Consider the following 19,978-nt stretch of genomic DNA (forward strand, 5'->3'; position numbering starts at 1 on the left):
CGTCTGCTGGTAGGTGACCCAACAGCCCGTGAAAAAATTGCAATGCCATCTTCTTTTTCAAACAGGAGGAAGGAGTCGTGATAAATAAATAAATATAACCATTTAATATAAACGTAGCCATATTTTTCTCAAAACCGTAGGAAATTACTATCCTACAAAGTTTGCCTTCTATAAATAGTTCAAATCTTGAAACAAAAGTTTTAAACCGCACACCAGATGCTGGGATGCTAGTGGTTTCCCTTGCTGTGTGATATAATTATAAGGTCCGAAAGCAAAAGCTATAGAAGTATAATAATAATACTAAGGCGACTGCTGAGGGGAAATACAAGGGGAGCAATGCCTGCTTTATTTAGAGCGAACCGCTCGGGGATCTTTTGAGCGCTGCCCTGCGACAATGCGAACTTGTTGCGGGGAAATAATGCTGCCTCGGTTCATCCCGCCGGCGGCAGGTCACCGGGAGCTGGACCCGCGGAGCCGGAGCCGCGGGGGCTATTGCAGTCCAGCAGAGCAGAAGGGAAAGGGATCAGGAGGTGAAAGCCAACAAAGCGCAGCCCGAAACCAGCGCGCACGTCCCATCCATCACCCCGCGGGGACGCAGCCGACCGCCTCCCCGGGGCCCCGTTACCCCGGCCCCCCTTCCTCCGGGTCGCCCCATCCCCATCCCCTCTCCCTCTATCCCCTCTCCCCTCGACCTTCCTCCCCTAGACCCCTCTTCGCCCGGCCCCGCTGCTGCCCCCCCAGCAGCCCGGAGCGAGCTGGGCACGCTGCGATGCTTCGCCTCGCTCCCGCTTGGAAGTGAAAAGAAAGAGGAGTTATTTCAGTGCTTAATGGATAGTAGCCTAGAGAACTTGTGGTGTTTATTTTGTGGGTAAATATAGTCCTCAGGCTTACTAATGGTAGCTTTTGAAGATTAAAGCATAGTAGAGCCTGTTCGAGCATTATCTTCTGGTGTCTGGTTCTGCTACCCTCGCTCTCTGGAGGGGAGGATGCTTCCCAAGCTGCTATTTACTAAGCTCCCATGCGCTGTCAATGATTATGTTAATTGTGCCCGAGATCTCTATCATCTCTTGGCCGTGCGAGCAACAAATCGTCTTCCGAGCTGTTGGTACTCAGGGGATAAAGGCGAAGCTCACGAGGGCAATTTGCAGCGGACTAGCAGAGGGAGAGCGGTGCGTCTGTGCCGCGTCTGTCCCGCTGCCTGCGAGCCGGGCATGGCATGGCACGGCACGGCACGGCACGGCACGGCACGGGTCGGCACGGCTCGCGTGTTCTGCCAGCACGGCTATAACACACAGCCCATCCCGGTCAAGTGCAATTCTGAAAAGCGCGCAAGCAAAAAGGCACCCGAGGCCTCGGTGCTAAGCGCGCAATAGCCGGGAGAAGACACCCAGATTTAAAGAACAAACTCCTTTATAAAGTCGATTTCTGTACTATGAGCATGCTATCTGCTAAAGCAATCTTTTCCGGCGCGCTCACCTACTAACCTCTGGCCCTCTGAGACACTGTAAACATTTTTACAACCAGAAGCAATTAGTGTCTGACTTTTCGAAAAAGAAAACAGACTTCAGGTAGAACGGCTGGTAGTAGGATGACTGATAGATGTTAATGTACTGGACGTATGTTGGTAATCCAACTACATATTTAAAGTATACAGGTTACATTTAATAATATCGATGTAATTAGTATAAATCTCTAAAAACAGGATTAGATATAACACTGTTTGGCACCGTTTCTCGCAGTGTGTGTTTAAGTGCGCATGTGTCTGTACGCATACACATAATTAGCTTCTGAAAAAGACGGGGCTGTTCTGGCTTTCCATTTGTGTACCGCCTTCACTGTTCATCTTCTTCAGGGTTGGGTGCATTCACTAGCAACATGAGAGTGTTCTTAAGAAGCTTATTTTGGGGATTATCTGCTGGTACATAGAGTTAATTCAGTTATTTGCTAAAAAGTGATTGGGAATAACTTGTAAGAAAATGTGTGTGTACAAGGTAATAGCAGCATAAACCTTCAGAACAGCTAAGCATTCTGACACCACAGTATAGCAAATAATTTTTATTAGCCAGTAGGTATTACTGGCAGATTATGAAATGTAGGAGAAAAATGCCTCTGCACATTTTGCATCTGTTCTGCTGATGCTGTCAAGTCCTTATAATTCCACTTCCTTTACAACAGGGCTTCTCCATGTTTGTGGGAAGTGGGTTAGAAGGAGCATGTATTTTTCATATGCTTACAGGAAAGTACTCATGCCTAATCCCTAAAGATTAGGATTGCTGGAGATGGTCCCTGAAGCTTTTCTCCTAATCTGGGAAGTGTAGGAGGGAGCTACACAAACAGAGAAGAGCAAGCCCGCTCTGTGTTGCAGCCTCTTCAAGAGGAGCCCACTCTTCCCATCCCAGTTAGATCAGAGCTATGTCAACCTCTGTGATAAAACTTGTTATTGGAATAGGATTGTCTCTGCCTCAGTCACTGGACTGTGGTGTAAATCTGCTGTTTCCCTGCTCTCGTGTCTTGTTCATCTTTTTGCTGAGGCTGTGTATGCTTTGGGGGCAAACTTGCTCTCTCAGCCTCTATTTGTGCAGCATCCAGTGTGCAAAGAGAGCTCTTTTGGGGTCTTTAGACACTCCTGTTCCATAGAACTTCATAATACTCATTTATAAGAGGATTTGGAATAGGACTTCAACTTTATTTTGCCTCCACAGATGTGTTGGCTTAGATACAGAACAGGTGAACCCCCAGATTATATTGACTATTTTTTAGGATCACCTAAACCACCTTTTCTTTTGCTTAGGAGAAACAAGAAAAATAAAGAAGATTTGAATGCTGTGCTGCCATAATCAATGTAAGCTTGGCTTACCTGTCTGATAGAGGCTATTTCCATCTGTTGAAGCTGCCACACAAAGACAGGAAAGTGACTGTGATATGACTTCCTAGTAGCTTTAGAAGATCAAGTCTACCATTTCTCCAAGACACCCAAACTAAAATTCCCTGTCTAAAACTATAGGGCTCTGGTAAACATGCCACCCTTCTCCCTGTTTGGTCTAGGCCAAACACTGGATATCCCTGAATTTAAATGCAGATGGATGTAGCCCCCATTCTCAATAGTTTGTGGCAAGCAGGTTCTGGGGATTATATTTCTAGCACACTTTAAATTTTAAAAACTCATGACAAGTAATTATAAGGAAAGGTGGTAGCATCTAGAATTTGTAGGATGACAGCCTGCAATTATTACATGTGTTGCATTACTAACACAATACTACCATTGGATATAAAGCATCATTAAATATGCAGATGAGCAGGTCAGGTTTAAAGAAGATATGATAGCATATTAAAGAACAAGGCTAATCCCTCAGAAGACAATCTTTCAAAGGAGGTGTTAAACAGCTAGACAAAGAAAGCTGCAATTATACTGCTAGACTGACAAACACATTTTATGCAATGGAAAAAATACACCATGTGGACCTGGCAATATGGCACGGTAAAGGTAGAATGGTGCCAAGTGTTTTCTTAGTGCATGCAGCTATGTAATTTGGGCTGAAATACTGTCAGAGGGATTCCTCAAAACACACCTTAATGCTGTTGTCCTCCCAGGTCACTACAAACAGCAGGAAGCTGGGACCAGCTCTAGATCAAAGGTGTTCTGCAGGCGTGCTGACACCACACATTACAGAACTGCTTAATGTTGCAAGGGTGAATTTTTCAGCCCCTAACCTTTGCACATTGTTTAACCCACAGTGGATTCTCACCAGTGTTTTTCATACACATTGGCAAAACACCTCTACCTGCTTGCTACCTGACAGCTGGCTATTTGCAGCTCTAGGTCATATGCTTGACTCTTCTCATTATCCTTGTTCCTTCCTCCTTGATGCTTCATTGCCCTCCTGTACGGCATTGCCCCAGCCTGCCCCAGTTGAGGCATATAACTTTTATCGTATGGCAGTAGCACCCTACATGGAAGAGTTGTGTGGGAACCAGCCAGGCCTCTGGCCATGAGAACCATGACCAAAATATCAATGCATGAAAGCAAAATATCCATGACTTCTGGAATTTTTCTGTGTACGCAGGCAAAGAGCCGAACAAGTTTGTCACTGAAAGTTGTGGATTTACAAGCCCAGAATTACTTGGGAAGCTAAGAAAGATCAGGAGGTCAGGCATGCTCTGGAAGAAAAGCCAGGGAAAGAAGGTTCCTCAAGAATATCTTTCAGTCCTTTAAGGATTATTAGCACCTTCTCCATCTCTTTTACTTTCCCTTCAGTCCTGCCCCAAAGGTAAAAGGACACATTTTCTCTCCTTTGTGAAAAAATGCATAGGACTTGGTAGCTGCTTCAAGACAGCTCCTATATATTTGTTCTTGCTAAAATACATGCATAAGGAGCTTTGCAAATACTTCAGCTGGTACAAATGTGACAAAATTTTAGCTAAAGAGACACAAAGGATTTTCTTAGTAGAGTTCTCTATCTACATGCAATGTATTTCTGTGACTTCTCTCTTCTGTTACTGCCTGAATGCTGTTAGGACAAACCTTTATGCAAAGCACTGAATTGTTTTTTTTTCCACATTTCTCTTAGGTTTTGTTTCTCCTCTAAAGGCAGTTTTCTCGACAGTCTGAGGAAGCTGCCAGCTAGCTATCTTGTTCAGTACTAGCAGAGTATAGACAGTTTCTGCAAAGTTAAGATAGCTATGGCCAAAGCCATCACTTTCATAAAAAAAAAAAAAAAAAATCCTTCTTCTACTAGGATTTGACAGCAAGATAATTATCACCTGTTAAATATTTTATGGCCAATCATTATCACCTGTTAAATATTTTATGGCCAATCACACCTTCTTTAGAAAATCTGATGGCAGGCTAAATTAGAGAGCTGTTGTATCTTTTTCTGGAAATAATTTTAAAAGTGGATACAATTTGTACCCATGTTGTAGCTACATTTTTGTACTTCTGTTTTCTTCTCATCCTAGGCCTGTGGATCAGATTTCCCTTGTGGCAGAAACCCACTAATGATAAAATTCACTTTTATGCAAAAATCCCACGTAATCATCATGGTGACATAGTCTGTGTTCCAGCTCTTTGTCCAAGGTCAGATTTCATCCTGAGTTCCTAACTAATTAGGGAAAAGGACATCCAGTGGTATAGCAAGTGTGCAACTGTGGGCAAAAGCTAGCCTCAGACGTTTAACATGTGGCAGAAGAATTTTCCCCTGTGAAGTGGCAGCAAGTCCACTGGTCACTGTACTGTGTCCCAGATTGCTTATCTGAGGTAGAGCCACCCTGATGCTAGGTGGACTTTACTGGCAGACTTGTGGTTTCGGTACAAAGCGCGAATATAACGCTGATGATTTGCCTCTTCCTCCAGAACATACCTGGGATGCACAACAAAAGTGTTTTCTTCTGGATGGCCACCACCAGAGGTCTGTGCAGCACTTTGGGAAGCTCCTATATCTTGTCTTTTCAGCACGAATGCCTACGGCTTCCCTCCCCTGGGGTTGCATCTGCAATCCAGTAACTTAACAAAGCAGGAGCAGCTGTGCTGAAGCTGACAGAGTGGTGCAAGTGAGAGGAGAACCAAGCCCAAAGTCAGCACAAGTCTTGTTCTTCCAGCATCCCTTCTCCTGCAGCCTTGGCACAGGCATGCGGTGTTTTGAAATTTCAAGGGAATGTGGCCATACTTCCCAAGAACATACAGCAAAAGCAATATTAATAGGAGGCTATTCCTCCATGTCAGACAAAACCCAAAATCAGTTTTATGGACTATCGAAAGAATCATTATGGCCTTTGGTGACAGTAAGAGCTGACGTAAAAACAAAATGTTATTTACTTTTTGAGGGGAGAAGCACTTCAAAACACTGCGGCATTTTCTTGTTGTGTGCAAGGCACTGTGGGGAAGCCCAGCTTTCAAATCTGGAAGTAAGAATAACTCATAAAGATATAAACCACTGTCTGCCTGCAAATAGGGTCTGGAAAACAATTTGAGGTGTATTTAATTTAAAACTGTTTAAGCGTGGCAGTTCTGGGCCTGTGTATCATATCCACCCTCCTAATCTGGCTGAAGTGAGACGTAATTATAAAACGTGACTACTATTTAATAATAGTTGCTTTCATACAAGGGTTGTAAGTGAATTAATCCTCCCAGTACTCAAGTGAACTGGGCAAGGATCATTTCACTCACGGCTGGGGCAGAACACAGCAGCTGCCAGGCAGCACACGGCAGAGCTGTGAGCACATGTGGGGCCAGCACTGGTCCTAACATCCCCCACAGCAATGCAGGAAAGCATCTGCAAAAGCCCAAGTGCATCTCTAATTGACCTGGACCATGGCCAGGGCAGCGGGGTAGCCCCTCTAAAGATGAGGCTTTTCTGCGGTGGGTTTTGCTCTGTGGTGATGACAGAGGAGGTCTGAGACTGGAGGAAAACATCAGGTGCTGAATGGCCTGACTTCCGTCTCCCTCAGTTTCTCACAGCTTTAACAGGGCAATGGCAGTGCTGGCATGGCTTAGTGGGAGGGGAGGAAACCAAAAGCTGCCACAGCACTTTGGAAATGGAAAATGCAGTGTAAGTGCCACGTCATTACTTTCAGTGACTCTTCTCTGACAGCAAAGAGGAGAGTCAGCGTGACTGTGTCTCCTCAGAAAGATGGCATCGCACTCACCTGCTTCACCACCATGTCCAGTGTGGCCACTTCCCTGGGTCATGAGCATCACTTCTGACTGTCTCTCCCCATCCTGGGAGGCTGGCCAGACCCCCTTGGGCGCAGCCAAGCAAGGCTTGGCCAGGGAGAGCTGCTGGGCATGAGGCGGTGGCCGGTGGCAGCCTGGGCAGCAGGCAGGACATGGTTAAGGGAGCTCTCGGGGAATGGCAGCATCTCTCATGACTCCTTTGGCTGCTGGCCTGGGAGCCATGTGACTCCTTGGTTAAAAGAGTCCTCTCAACCATGAGACACTTTTTTTTTCCCCTCTGGTTGTACCTTTTCTTTTCTGAAGTTAAAACAAAACGTACCCACAAAACTTGCCACATTAAAGTTGTACTGTAGTCTGATGACTCAGGGTGAGAAATTCAACGGGAATGAAGAGTAAGTAACATTTCTGAATCAGACCTGTTGTGCTGAGCCTTAAAGGACAGGAGGATTTTGCTGGATGGAGAACAGCATGTCTGTAAAGCCCAGTGAGCAAGGAGCAGAAAATGGGACTTACATCGATTCCCTACTGGTGTGGGCTACAGCTAAATCAGTTGGGGTAGTTTCATATACAGCGGACTTTGATGTTATCAAAAGGGCTAAGGGTGAGGGTGCAAATACATATGGCTTCATCTGATTCACAGTAAATTCCTTTTTCTTCACTCCCATGACCTTAAGGGGTACATAATTTAGCTTTACAGTTTTTGGTTGTTTTCCTTTATTGGCAACTCTCCTCACAGTATCTGAGCACCGCCCACAACAATTAGATTGGCACATCCCTCGTAGACTTCCTGGAGTCTTTTGTTCTTCTCCCTTTTCTGTCCCTGGGGAGCTCTGCCCAGGGTAGGTGCTTCTGAGGGCTGGGATGGGGTCAGGTTATTGTTGTTAATGTCACTCTGGTTATGTTGTAAAAGATATATCAAAGAGGAAGCTCTTGCACTATGACCCAAAGGTCATCACACTCTGGATTAGTCTAATCTCTGAAGGTTTGTTCCCCAGACAGATCCTTTCGACCGAGAGTAACTTACCTCTGGGCTCAGAGCTTTGTCTTGAGTTTTATGATCTTTGTTGTTCCAGAGGAGCTCAATAGGCCTGGCAGAGACAGAGGCTTGGTCTGTCTTCTGTTGCTAGGCCATGATCCACTAATTGCTATAGGGGTTAGGCTTTACACCTTGAACTGGGGATGAAAGAGAACAGGAGGGATGAGAAAGACATGCATGCAGAGACAATATGCAGAGCACAACCTCACCTGGTCATCCTTTGAAGTCGACACACTGTTTCATGGTCAGAACATGTTGGAAGTCATAAAGCCTGTGTCTCTCTTTGGCTTTGTCCTCTTCTAGGAGAAAAGGGCAAACCATTTTGAAACCGCCTAGCAGGGAGCTTACCCATCTCTTTTGGTCTCATGTAGGCCACACTGTGTGGCTGGAGAGCAGCAAGTTCAGGGCTGTCCATTAACCAGTAACACAATACAACCCATGCTAAGGATGTGAGGGGTGCAGGGCAGACTTTAGAAACAACACCTTGCTCCTTTGTAAACCCAAAACACAGCTGTGCTTCTGAGCAGAACCAATGCATCATCTCAGTGTAAATACTTGATTTTAAGGAATGTGCTGGGACGAGCACTTGTGCCTGCTGCCCCTGTGTGCTCTTCTTTTCTCCTCTCCCTAGCCCAGCTCCATAGTGTGCCAATGCCTGCTGCTCAGCAACAAGACTTGGCAGGTGGTACCTGATGAGATAATCATGCCCCAGGGGCAGAAGGAGGCATAAGGTGCAGCCGGGTGCTCCTAATCTGTCCATGGGTGTGATTTTCTGTGGTAACCACACCCTCAAGTGTTGTCTTACTGCAATTAGGAAATTTGTTCAGTTTAGGTCAAGTACTTATATCAGGGTGCTCTTCACATCTAGCATGTGTTGGCATGGCAGGAGTGTGTAGACATCCAGGGTCAGGTGCTGTGCTGAGTGGTATCCCTGCCACTATGAGCTCCTACTTCTCATCACTTTGTGCTTATTTCCAAGCCTCGAACTTCCCTTTCTGTTTCAGGTGCTGTGGTGGTTTTACTTGGGTGGGTGGCCGAGCTCCACCACAATCGCTCTCTCACTCCCTCTCCTCAAAGAGGAACGGGGAGAAAATACGATGAAAAGGACTTAAGGGTTGAGATAAGGACAGGGAGATCGCACAGTAATTATTGTGATGGGCAAAACAGACTCAGCATAGGGATATAGTAAGATTTATTGCCTATTACTATCAAGCTAGAGAAGTGAGAAACAAAGGAAAGAAACCAAAAGCACCTTCCCATCCAACCACCCTCTTCCACCTCCTCCCCCCGAGCGGCACAGGGGAATGGGGGAATGGGGGTTATGGTCAGTCTATAGCGCTTCTTCTCCGCCGCTCCTTCTCGGTCACTCTCGTCCCCTGTGCTGTGGGGTCCCTCCCACGGGATGCGGTCCTTCCTGAACTGATCCGGCGTGGGCTGCCCACAGGCAGCAGCTCTTCAAGAACTGCTCCAGATATGGTTCCGTACCACAGGGTCCATCCCTCAGGAGCAAACTGCTCCAACCTGGATCCCTCACGGGCAGCAGCTCCTGCCAGGTCACCTGCTCCTGCGTGGGCTCCTCTCCACGGGCTACAGGTCCGGCCCAGAATCTGCTCCGGCAGGGGTCTTCCACAGGCCGCAGCCTCTGTCGGTGCAGGTCCACCTGCTCCACCATGGTCTCCTCCACAGGCTGCAGGGTGGAACCCTGCTCCACCGTGGTACTCCATGGGCTGCAGGGGGACAGCCTGCTTCACCATGGTCCTCACCACAGGCCGCAGGGGACTTCTGCTCCGGTGCCTGGAGCACCTCTCCCCCTCCTTCTTCACTGACCTTGGTGCCTGCAAGGCTGTTTCTCACTCCTCTCACTCTCCCAGCTGCTGTGTGGCGCAGTGCTTTTTTTTCCTGTCTTAAATATGCTCTCACAGAGGCGCAAAACAACGTCACTTATTGGCTCAGCTCTGGTCAGCAGTGGGGCCCTTACCAAACATGGGGCAGCTTCTAGATCCTTCTCACAGAAGCCACCCCTATGGCCCCCTGCTACCAAAACCTTGCCACTACAGGTGCAAATAAAAACAAATGAAAATACCCACCCCTGGGACTAGGCACAAGTTATATCACAGGCAAGGACCCTTTTAAGAATTCACCACTTTTCCTTTCTGGAGTTTCCATTTTACAGAAAGAGCTTTGAAAACCAAAATATATGAGGGCTGTACTGCAACAAAGACCAAATGGCAGCTCCTTCCTGAAGGTAGCAAATGCTTTGCTTTTGCAGGCTGACTTGCATTTCAGTCATGCTGCAGGCAGGTATGGCAGCTAGGTATTAAATCAGTCAGGTAATGAAGAATACCTGACAGGTACACATCTTTCTACTGTTTTATTAAAGACTTGGTGTAATAACATCTGACAGGCAAAAAGGTTCTCTGGCTGCCACTGAGGTGAACAGGAAAGGGGGGCCTCATGCTGCTTGCAGCATTTGTTCCCTGTGTCTTTACTTGGCAGAACTGTCATTGCTTGCCACAAGCCGCACACTGTGGTTCCTGTTCCAGCCTTGCCTGCTTAGGCTGCAGGAAGGGGAGATGTCTCCATGCCTTCACACAGGGAAGCACGTGCAATGTTTTTCCTGTTTGCCCGTCATGTAAGCTTAAATTTTGGTTCCATCTAAACTTTGCCTGAGCTACTACAGGATTTATCTCACAGTATTTTGTTAGGACACTGCTGTTTATTGTAAAGACGTGGCAAAATACATCAACTCAGAAGAAGATCTCATATGCTGGGTAAGGGTAAATCAGGGGCCTGGTATATTTTACCTCTCTGAAAGTGGAAAACCCTTTCAGTGCTAACAAAAGTCTCGTTTGCTTTTCTTCATATTGCACAGATTTTTTAATTTTTTATTTTTTGAGATTTGTCAGATCTTTGCTTACATGATAGTTGCTATTGTATACCTAATTAGAAATCAGTGTTAGCTTGCTGACAGTAGCTGGCATAGTTTGTGTTCCCCCTAAGACATCTTGTGAGATAATTAAAGCGATGACTGACAACATAGCATAGCGAAAGTAATGTTTCTCAAAGTGATGCCGCTTCTACAGGTTGCTTGTACACATTCTGTTAAATGCAACCCCGTTATAACTACGCTGGTTGATGATTTCGCTGGAAATTAGACTGACCCTCCTTTTTTTTTTTGAGAGAGAGCTAATCCTGCAAGTCTCTCCATTTCTGACTCCTTTCATGTTTAAATGTATGTGCAGGAATATAGTGTTTACGAAGGGTGCCTGAATCAGAGCCCTGGAAAATGAATTCCTCTCCTTACCCACAAAACCAGTACAGCACAAGCAGAGTGTGTGTGAGCTTCCCCACTCCACCCCATCCTTGTGTCTCATCCGTGACCTAGAGGGGCAACCTCTAGATAGGCATAAGCGGGTGGCTCAGTCTCTGTACTTATTTAATCCTTGGCCAACCTGCTAAGGCTGCCAATAAGGGTGCCAATTGTGGTGGTGGTTTCTGTGATGTGGATAGTTGTCCACTGGGAACTGGATTAAGACCATCAACTCATTTCAAATACTCTAGGCCACAAAGCATCTGCCAAACGGTAACCATTTTTTTGGTCACTACTGACTTGGGTCATGTTTGGATCAGTGATGAAAGGCTCCATATCCCAGTACCAATCCCCTGAGCAATACAGTTTCCCGGAATAATTTTTTTAAAGAAGGAAAACATTATTTATTGTCCTAAATTCTCCTTTGATCTGCAGTTTTTAGTGTGCATAATGGCTCTTTAAGGTGCATAATTTTCATTGCCTCACTGTAGAGGATTCAGAGACTGGGAGAGATTTTGGAAGATGGCAGGTGGCAGATCCATGGGGTGTGATCCAAAGTGAGCTCTCAGGGAGAATGGATACACACCCTGGCACCTCAGCTGGCATTGCATTTGGACCTAAAACTTTTACCTTCTTAAAGCTTATCTTATACATACTTCTTACAGTCTCTCAGTAGGGAAACTACCATTAAATTGAAGATCACATTGCTTTCTTGTTTGCTCTTGTTCTTTCTAATATATCTAGATATCTATATCAGATAAATGCAGTCAACCAGCTTTTCTGGTAGCTCTTCTAGAAGCTGATTATATTGTCAGATATCTTTGTTACCACAGTCTCTGAACCCACCACAACCTTGTGTATATGCCCGTTAACATGTCATTTTTTTGGGAAATGCCTTATTTCACATGTGTTGAACTGCAGGATGCAGGGACTAAATAATTTCACTCAAATCACACAGTCCAGCAGGGTGAAGAAATGAAAGGGAACTTTCCTGATCTCAGTGTAGACCCCAAACCATTAACAGTTCTTCTCTTCAGCATACCTGAAAGCGGAGTTAGGGTCAGCTGAAATTTGTAGTGTAGTTGGCAATAAATAATATTGCCTTCCATAGCTGTGTGTGTTGCGCAGAAGAGACCCCATCTCAGAAAATACCTGGGCAGGAAACATGTTGTCAGCATGCTGAAGGAATGTCATTGTGGCTTTTCTTGGATAGTACAAAGCTGTGCAATATTCCCTATTCCCACCAGTTCTCCCTTGAACTGAGCAAAATACTAAGAGGTGACTTTTAGTTTTCCTTCCTTCCTTCCTGCCTGCCTGCCTGCCTGCCTTCCTGCCTTCCTCCCTCCCTCCCTCCCTTCCTTTTTCTTTCCTTGGGGTAATTTACATTTGTGCTAGTATGAAGGCACTATGCTTGCATTAGTTCCTTAGAACAATGACAAATCTACCTTCTTCTTCTCTATTACACCTGGAAAAGATGCATGTTACGATATCAAGAGAGTGGCTCTTGAGATAGAAAATTCTCGGCAGATCCATTACAGTAATGGATGGTCAGATACAACAGATAGGGGTAAACAACAATGATATTGAATTAATTGTGAGGCTGTGATAGTATCTGCTTTCTATCACACAAGTGTCAGGATCACCATATCAGTAGATATCTCATGGAGGTTTATTGATATTAGACTGCAAAGCAGATATTTTGGATTTCCTTATATTTTGTTTAAAATAATAAACAAAAAATTATGTTATTCCATGTATCCTTTCAGTGTGAAAAGTTGTTTCTATTAAGAGAAATAGAAGAAGATGGAAAAAGTAGGGAAATGATTGTGTTTGTAAGACTATATGCAGAGGTATAGATATATATAGAATTCATAATTCTTTAGTTCTTAAAAAATAAATGTATCGCTACAAAGCTTTCTTTTTTTCTTTCTCTTTGCTTTTTTTTTTTTTCTAAATTTAAAGTTTCTCATCTTATTTGAAGTCCTTTTATCTTGAGTTTCTATTTCCAGAGTAGAAGTTTCCCTTTTAATAGCAGCTGAGGCTTAAATCAAGAAAACACATGGAGAAATGTAAGCATACTGGCTTAAGAGAACTTGTAGTTACATGCATATGTTTAAGTAGACCATGGCCTAAACCTAGAAAACATGGGACATACACAGGGCCTACCACCCTCCTATGTTCCCAGATTACAAAGGGATTTCAACACAATTAACTCTTTCCTAAATCAGGTTATTAAGTTGGGTGATAGCTCTCAATTTTACTTTCTTATTAGTATCAAACACACAAAACGTGAGCTGAAAACATAAAGTGCCAGTGAAATCTCAGCTTGGGGCATGACTCAGGTTTTTCCTTTCAGCCTGATGGCTGTGTGCAAAAGCTAGACTTACTGCCTTAGGAGCTTCAGGACATAAGGTGGGGGAGAGTGAGGGGTAGCAAGGGATGGACAGCAAGGACAGGGGCTGCGTATACCCCATGGAAGAGAGAACAGAGAGATGTAGGGGGTGGAAAACCCAACAGGAGGGAGAATGAGCGAACTGGGAAGAGAAAAGGGGAAGGAAGCAGCAGGAAGGAAGAAAATCAGAGGTCAGGAAAGCATGAAAAACAGAAGAGGTGGAGCTGGAGAGTGAAGCAGACTGTAGGATCATTGCCAGAGGAAGAGTTCTTGGGAGGTTCAGCGCTTAGCCGAATCGTGGTTTAACCTTTCTTGTTGGTCAAACCTCCATCAGCTGATAATAAATGTAACCACCTGAGAGCACATTTTTTTGCAGCTCAGCATGAGGACCAGAGCTGGGAGAGGAGCATAGTCTGGAACCGGGAGGCAAGTGCGGAGTTAGGAGAGGTGATCAGAAAGCAGGAGCAAAGCAGCACAGGAAACTACTCTCAGGCAAGAGACACTCTACTGTGCCTCTGAGGCTTATTTGTCCCCCATAGAGGATGTGACTCAACATCACTGGTCAGGAAGAGACAACAAAGAATAGAGCGGGATATATTGATGGCTAATTTCAGCAGGCAAAGGATGATCCCCCTTTTGAGGAGAGGGCAGGGGGAGAGATGCAGGAGAGGGCATGTAAAAGGAGTAAGAGACAAAGCAGAGTTTACATCAATAAGAGAATTTGGCTTTGGAAGAAGATTTTCTGCATGGCTGCTCCACATAAATTGTGTTTAGCTCTACAGATTTTGGGGTTTCTGACAAGGCTCTTGAATGTAAACTCCTAAGGAGAATTTTACTATTTAGCATCCCAATATGCTGTCATCCACTGAACCTAAAGCCTTGTGAGGGTGCACTTTTAAGTTTATAAATTTGGTGATGCTCTAATAATAATGGTTAATAAGCACATAGATTAAAGGCTCTCTTTATGGGATTTCATTTGTAAGTATTGGGGTACTAGGGGGTAAAGGCCTGTCTGGCCTGTGATTCCACAACAGTAGTGTGTAATATATATATTAATAACATAATATCGCATTTCTTCAATGATAGCAAATGCTGTGTAATTCCGGCGTGCAGGAGTGAATTGGGACAGTCACTTGGAGGGGATGCTCAGCTTTTCCTTCCTCTGGAGCATGAGTTCATTTCAAAAACCAGGCTTTCAGGGGGTGTAACATTGTTTGTGTGTAGCCAAACCATGAAGGATTTTCTTCTCAAAATATATTCAGCTCCTTTCTTCCCATCTCAATAACTAACTCTCTTCAATCTTTCAGCAGACTAGTTTTTGAATATATATAGGAGCTATTGCTTGGCACAGAATAGAGATTGTGGCTTTTATAGTATCCATACACTATCAGGGTCCAGTGTATTACACTGTATTTTGGAATATGTCTTTATTTTTATATAAAACTAAGTCCAGTACCATGCATATTTCACATCTCTTTCTTCTTTTCTGTTGTCTTCTTCATGAACACAGATATATAAAGGGTTGAGAAGCTATAGAAAGACTCAGGAGAAGGTCCTTTAAGACTTCAAATGATTTTTGGATTTTACTTTTAGCCTTGTTTAGAGTTCTCTTTCCAAAGTTTCCCCCAATTTTAATTGAAATTTGTGCCTCATATACACATACATGATTTCAGTGTAAGTCACACAAAGTGGTCCCTAAAGTTTCACTCAACAGTTTTTGCTAAAGACATGTATAAGTAGATCTAAGACAAGGCAAATGTTAATGTGCGCTGGCTATTTTATCTCATACTTCTGAGGAATTTAAACTCATGGAGAGGAACAGAGTGAGATTGTCATCTGAAGTAAACTATTTTATCAAATCTTAATCCCAGTGCAGCTATGCTGGTTTGAATCTTGTCTCTGGTCTCACAGTCACAGACCTGCATTTTTCTTTTCTGACTCTCCTCTATTCCCTTCACTATTGTTTTCCTAAAATATTTTATTTTAGGATTAAGGAAGGAGATAACTGATAGAGAAACGCAGCACTGAAACAAGGCTCTGAAGCCATTGATGGTCCTCTTGGTGCATTCTGCTCCTTGGAAGAAGCCTGGCATCACCTGCTTTCCATGAGATGTGAAGTTAGAGAGATGCTACCCAGGGAGTAGGAAGCACAATGCAAATACCTGGAGAAAGGTTTGCCCACAAGCTTAGCAACACATGCTCACACACGTCACCCAGGCAGAACAGTAAATGCTAGCTACAGTGCTTCCAAGCTGAGAACACATATCTGGGCAAACATAGGTTATTATAACTCTGGACAGCAAACCACAAAGGCATTCAAAGAATCACCACCACAACATTTTACAGAATATTATTACAACTGTCACCAGCAGTTCTGTCAGAAATCTGAAAATTGCAAAGGACAAAATTTAGCTACTGAGGAGCAGAGAATTCTCAAAAATTCTCTGGCAGTATGCTGGCACAGTTTGGACCAGAGAGAAAAATGCTGGGCTTTGCTGCTAAGCATCCTGCAAAGCACAGGGGGAAAAATAATATCAGAATGATATTACATTATCATCTACACCTCTTCCTTTACAATCCTCCATGCATTTTTGTCAGCATCTTTATGCCTGCTCTCTCTCTCCTTCTGAATTGCACCACCTCTGGAGCTGGACTAGCTCCATGGACCAACTGGAAGGCAGTTCTTCATCAAAATCTCTGATCTCACCATAGCTGTCAGTTTGGAAATGGGTTTGAATTTTATGAGAGAGAAAGTAAAATGGAGTTGTACTCATCTGTTCTATACCTGTAGCAGGAGAATGTGTCACAGTATTAGTGGCACACTGCAGTTAAATTATACCTCTGATGTCACATAAAGCACCTGGCTGGGCATGGTCTCTCTTGTTGTTAAAAGACTTACTTTGTGCATTTATATATTCTGATATAAAATACCTGATATTTTGTGTTGCTCAAGAACTTCATTATACATTATTAATTGTCAGAGGAGAAGTAGAGATTTGAACACAAGAATCTGGGAGCTGGAGCTTCTGGAACTTGGGAAGCTTCCACAGGGAGAGATTTGGGGGGGCTGGAGCCTTTAGGCTATCTTGATAGGAGGTGGAGCAGGGCTGCTGTTGAAGAAGTGGAGAACTTGAATTCCTGCTTTCAGTACCACTCTGCGTCCTTTTCAGCTGCTTCTTCAATCAGAAGTGATCCACCAGTGCATTGCGTAAAGGCTACAGTTAAATTATTAGGAGTGAAATGGTTAAGCACACTGATTGCCATTTTCACCAGATTTCAGTAAAAGCAGATTTGTAACATAAACCATGCAGCTTGAATTTCTCCCAGAGCTATAGTTCCAGACTCCTTGCAGACTGAAGGGAACAGCAGAGTTACAGTAGTTTGTATGTTGAAGGGCTAAGGGATTTTTTAATATATTCAGGATCAAGATGTTGCTGCAGTTTCCAAACCATAAACAAGGACATGTCAATGCAGTTGGCCCCAACTACTATCTGTGTGAGAGCCTGCCAATATATGTGCAAAGTGTTGCTGAGCATGTGCAAACCTGTGCCAGCAAAGCCTTGTTGCCTCTGTCATCATGTATTCCAGCAATGGCTCTCCTGGAGCTCCACACACATGAGCACATCCCGTATGCTCCTCTATGCTGGGGTGTGAGCACAGCCAGGGTGGTGTTCAGTGGTTCGTGCTTTCTGTGCTCCTGTGTGATGCCCTATACAGGAAAGGATATAAACACTTGAGAGAGGTATAAAACATATCATTTTTGCTACATGCCATGTCTGTCTCCCTCTAAAGCCATTTGTTTTAACACTGAGAATTGGGTGACTTGTCTGTAATACAGCACTGACATGGTGGAGTTGTCAGTGTCCAGTTGTGAAATCATCCCATTGTGAAAAATCCCCTGAACTGGCACTGCCCTAATGACGTGGCAATTGGTGTTGATCTGGAAAGTGAATTTCAGCATCATGTCATCTCACTTGGGCCCCAGCCATGCAATGCTGGATGGGATATTTTGTTACTTGGTGTTGTTGTTTGCTACCATGATAAAATGCAATTGCATTTTTGTAAAGGTAAAAAGACTTCTACTTCACAGGCCAGAGGGAAGATGACAACGTATCAGAACAGGAGTACTTTTGAGGCAACCTGAGGCTGCTATCCTTATAAAAATGCAGATTGCCTCAGGGTCAATGAGTATAGTTGTATAAGTTCTATAAATGGTCAGAAAGTCCTAGCTTCTCTGTTGTACGGCACACTCGTTGCCAGTGGCAATGACTTATATTTCACATGAAGCCTGTCAATCTACCAGGACTGACTGTTGCATCTCTGATATGAGAAATACTGTTTGTGGGGGAAATATGTTTAGTTATGTACTAGTGGTTCTATAAGTGCTCCTTAGGTTGGAGCTTCAGAAGTGGCTCAAGCATGCCCATGTTAAGGTGCTGGATAAATTATTAGGCATTTCTGCAGCTTACCAGCTGATATCACCACAATGTAATAGATTCAACGTATGTGCTGAACAAAGCAATCTGTCGTATCAGGTTCCCGCCTAGCTCAGTTCAGCGAGAGGCTGATGTTTTGTGGCCTAATTTCACCAAAGTGCATAATCCCGGGAGTATCCCATTGGCTCTGATTTGAACTCAGTGGGAACATATGCAGGCTTAAAACTTTCCACACACTCTTAGGAGCATGCCTAAAGCCCATGCCTGGTGTACTCAGTGGAACAAACACCAGAGGGTTGAGTGTCTTCTGCAACCAGTGGTGACGAGTGTGCTTCGGTCACAGCGTACTCCCTAGGGTGGGCGATTGCTTCACCAGGCTGTTTGCAGTTATATTTGTTTCTGACCAGGGTTGTTTAGTTTGCCCCTTTGCTCTCAGACCTTTGTTTGGACAGTCTGGGTCACTTTTTAAGAGCTGCATTTAAAGAACAAGTTCAGATCTCTTTGGGAAATCTGCCTTCAACCATCAAAATTGAATGGGACAAATCTACATATGTAACACTCTGAATATGCATTGTCACTCAGTTGCCTAAAGGAGATATGAGATCTTGAGGAAATTGGGCTGTTTCTGTGCTGGAAATCTGTCTTTCAACTCCTTGGAAATCTGAGTGATGGACAGATGTCCTTTCAATAATCTGGCTCCCCAGCACTGTTACAAGCTTTACTGAAAGCCTGGAGAATATAGTGTGTACTGACTCACACACGTGTGCCATTGCCCATACATCCAGCTGAAGATGTGTGCCTTGCCCAGCCACCTGTATAGTGCTGCCTTCCTTCTCACAGAGCTGCATCCCTGGCTGCATCACCACTCCATCTGCTGATCTAGCAGGGAAGGAGAGGGAAAAACATGGACATAGGCAAGGTCCTGAGCAGAATGGGATACTAAGATAGCAATAATGAGAACTGATACTGATACTGCTTTCCTATGTACATATTGCCAGGCAACTTCTACAGTGAGGACAGTCATTTCTCTGGAGTCCACAGTCCTGTGGACTTAAGCAGCCTTTAGCACAGGCCACATTTGTTTGCTCCAATCATTTTATTTAACAGGGTGAGTCAAATTGCTCCAGTTCCCTCCCAGTCTGAGACATGGTTGATTGAAGGGGAGGGTGTGGAGGTTGCAGCAGGAGGGAGAAAGAGGGAATAGTCTCCTTTGAAAGCGAATAAATGCTACCACTTCTGCTAATTGCAAAGACGTCAAAAGCTAAGCCATAAATGGTAGTGCAAGTCTGAGATTACTCGACAGCCCTGTTATTCAAATGCAGAATGCTGTATGAGGCAGATATAGAAGAGCTTAGTGTTAGAAAGGGCTCTTATCTTCACTTGTTAAACCACTCGTGTGTTATGACAAGTCATCCCCAGCCTAACAAATGAAGCTTAGTGCACCACCAGCAGCATTAAAAAGTACAGATGCTGGGAACTCTAACAGTGGACCCAAATGGCCCCTGATCTTTGAAGAACTGACACCTCAGTTCAGCCTTCACTCAGACCCCTTTCTCATGAAAGGTCTGAAACTCACCTGTCTGACACCTACAGATGAACCTGCAAAGTACTCTTTTTGATAGGAGAATTGACTTCCCTGTCACTTTAATCTAGTAAAAGACTCTTATGGATTTCAATAGGCTTTGGATCAAGCCCAGGAGTGACCGATAATGCACACAGAGCATTAATATGTGGCCCTGAAGGATGGCAGATATCACAGCTTCTGCTTGTATTTGGCAGCTCCTGTTAAAGCCAGGACATACCAGAATGGCTCCTCAGAGATTGCTTGCTGCGGAGTGGCAGAAAATTGGCCTCGGTGTTAATATCCAGAGTTGTTTTCAAAGTGAACTGGATTACATATTAGTGCATAGGATTTTTCCTTTGAAAAATTCAGTATATGGAAACCACAATTACTCCATGATAAGAGGTAAACAAAGAAGAACAAAAGGAACTATCGTGTTGCAATCCATTTGGATGTTTATCTGTAGCAACACGTAGAGGTGGATTAACACAACCAAATTTAGGCAACTAAGAGAGTCAAGTTAGGAGTCTAGTCTCCCTGCGTGCTTTGTATAGTTAATAGAGAAACAGGCAG

General features: G+C 44.3%; 1 protein-coding gene across 4 annotated transcripts in view; it reads left to right on the top strand.

The window, feature by feature from the left end:
• Positions 1–19,978, top strand: part of WNT7B (Wnt family member 7B) — a 97,765-nt gene that overhangs the window by 8,716 nt on the left and 69,071 nt on the right. The window lies entirely within an intron of this gene.

The sequence above is a fragment of the Cygnus olor genome, chromosome 1 (assembly GCF_009769625.2).
Source record: "Cygnus olor isolate bCygOlo1 chromosome 1, bCygOlo1.pri.v2, whole genome shotgun sequence".
In the NCBI taxonomy this organism is placed as follows: domain Eukaryota; kingdom Metazoa; phylum Chordata; class Aves; order Anseriformes; family Anatidae; genus Cygnus; species Cygnus olor.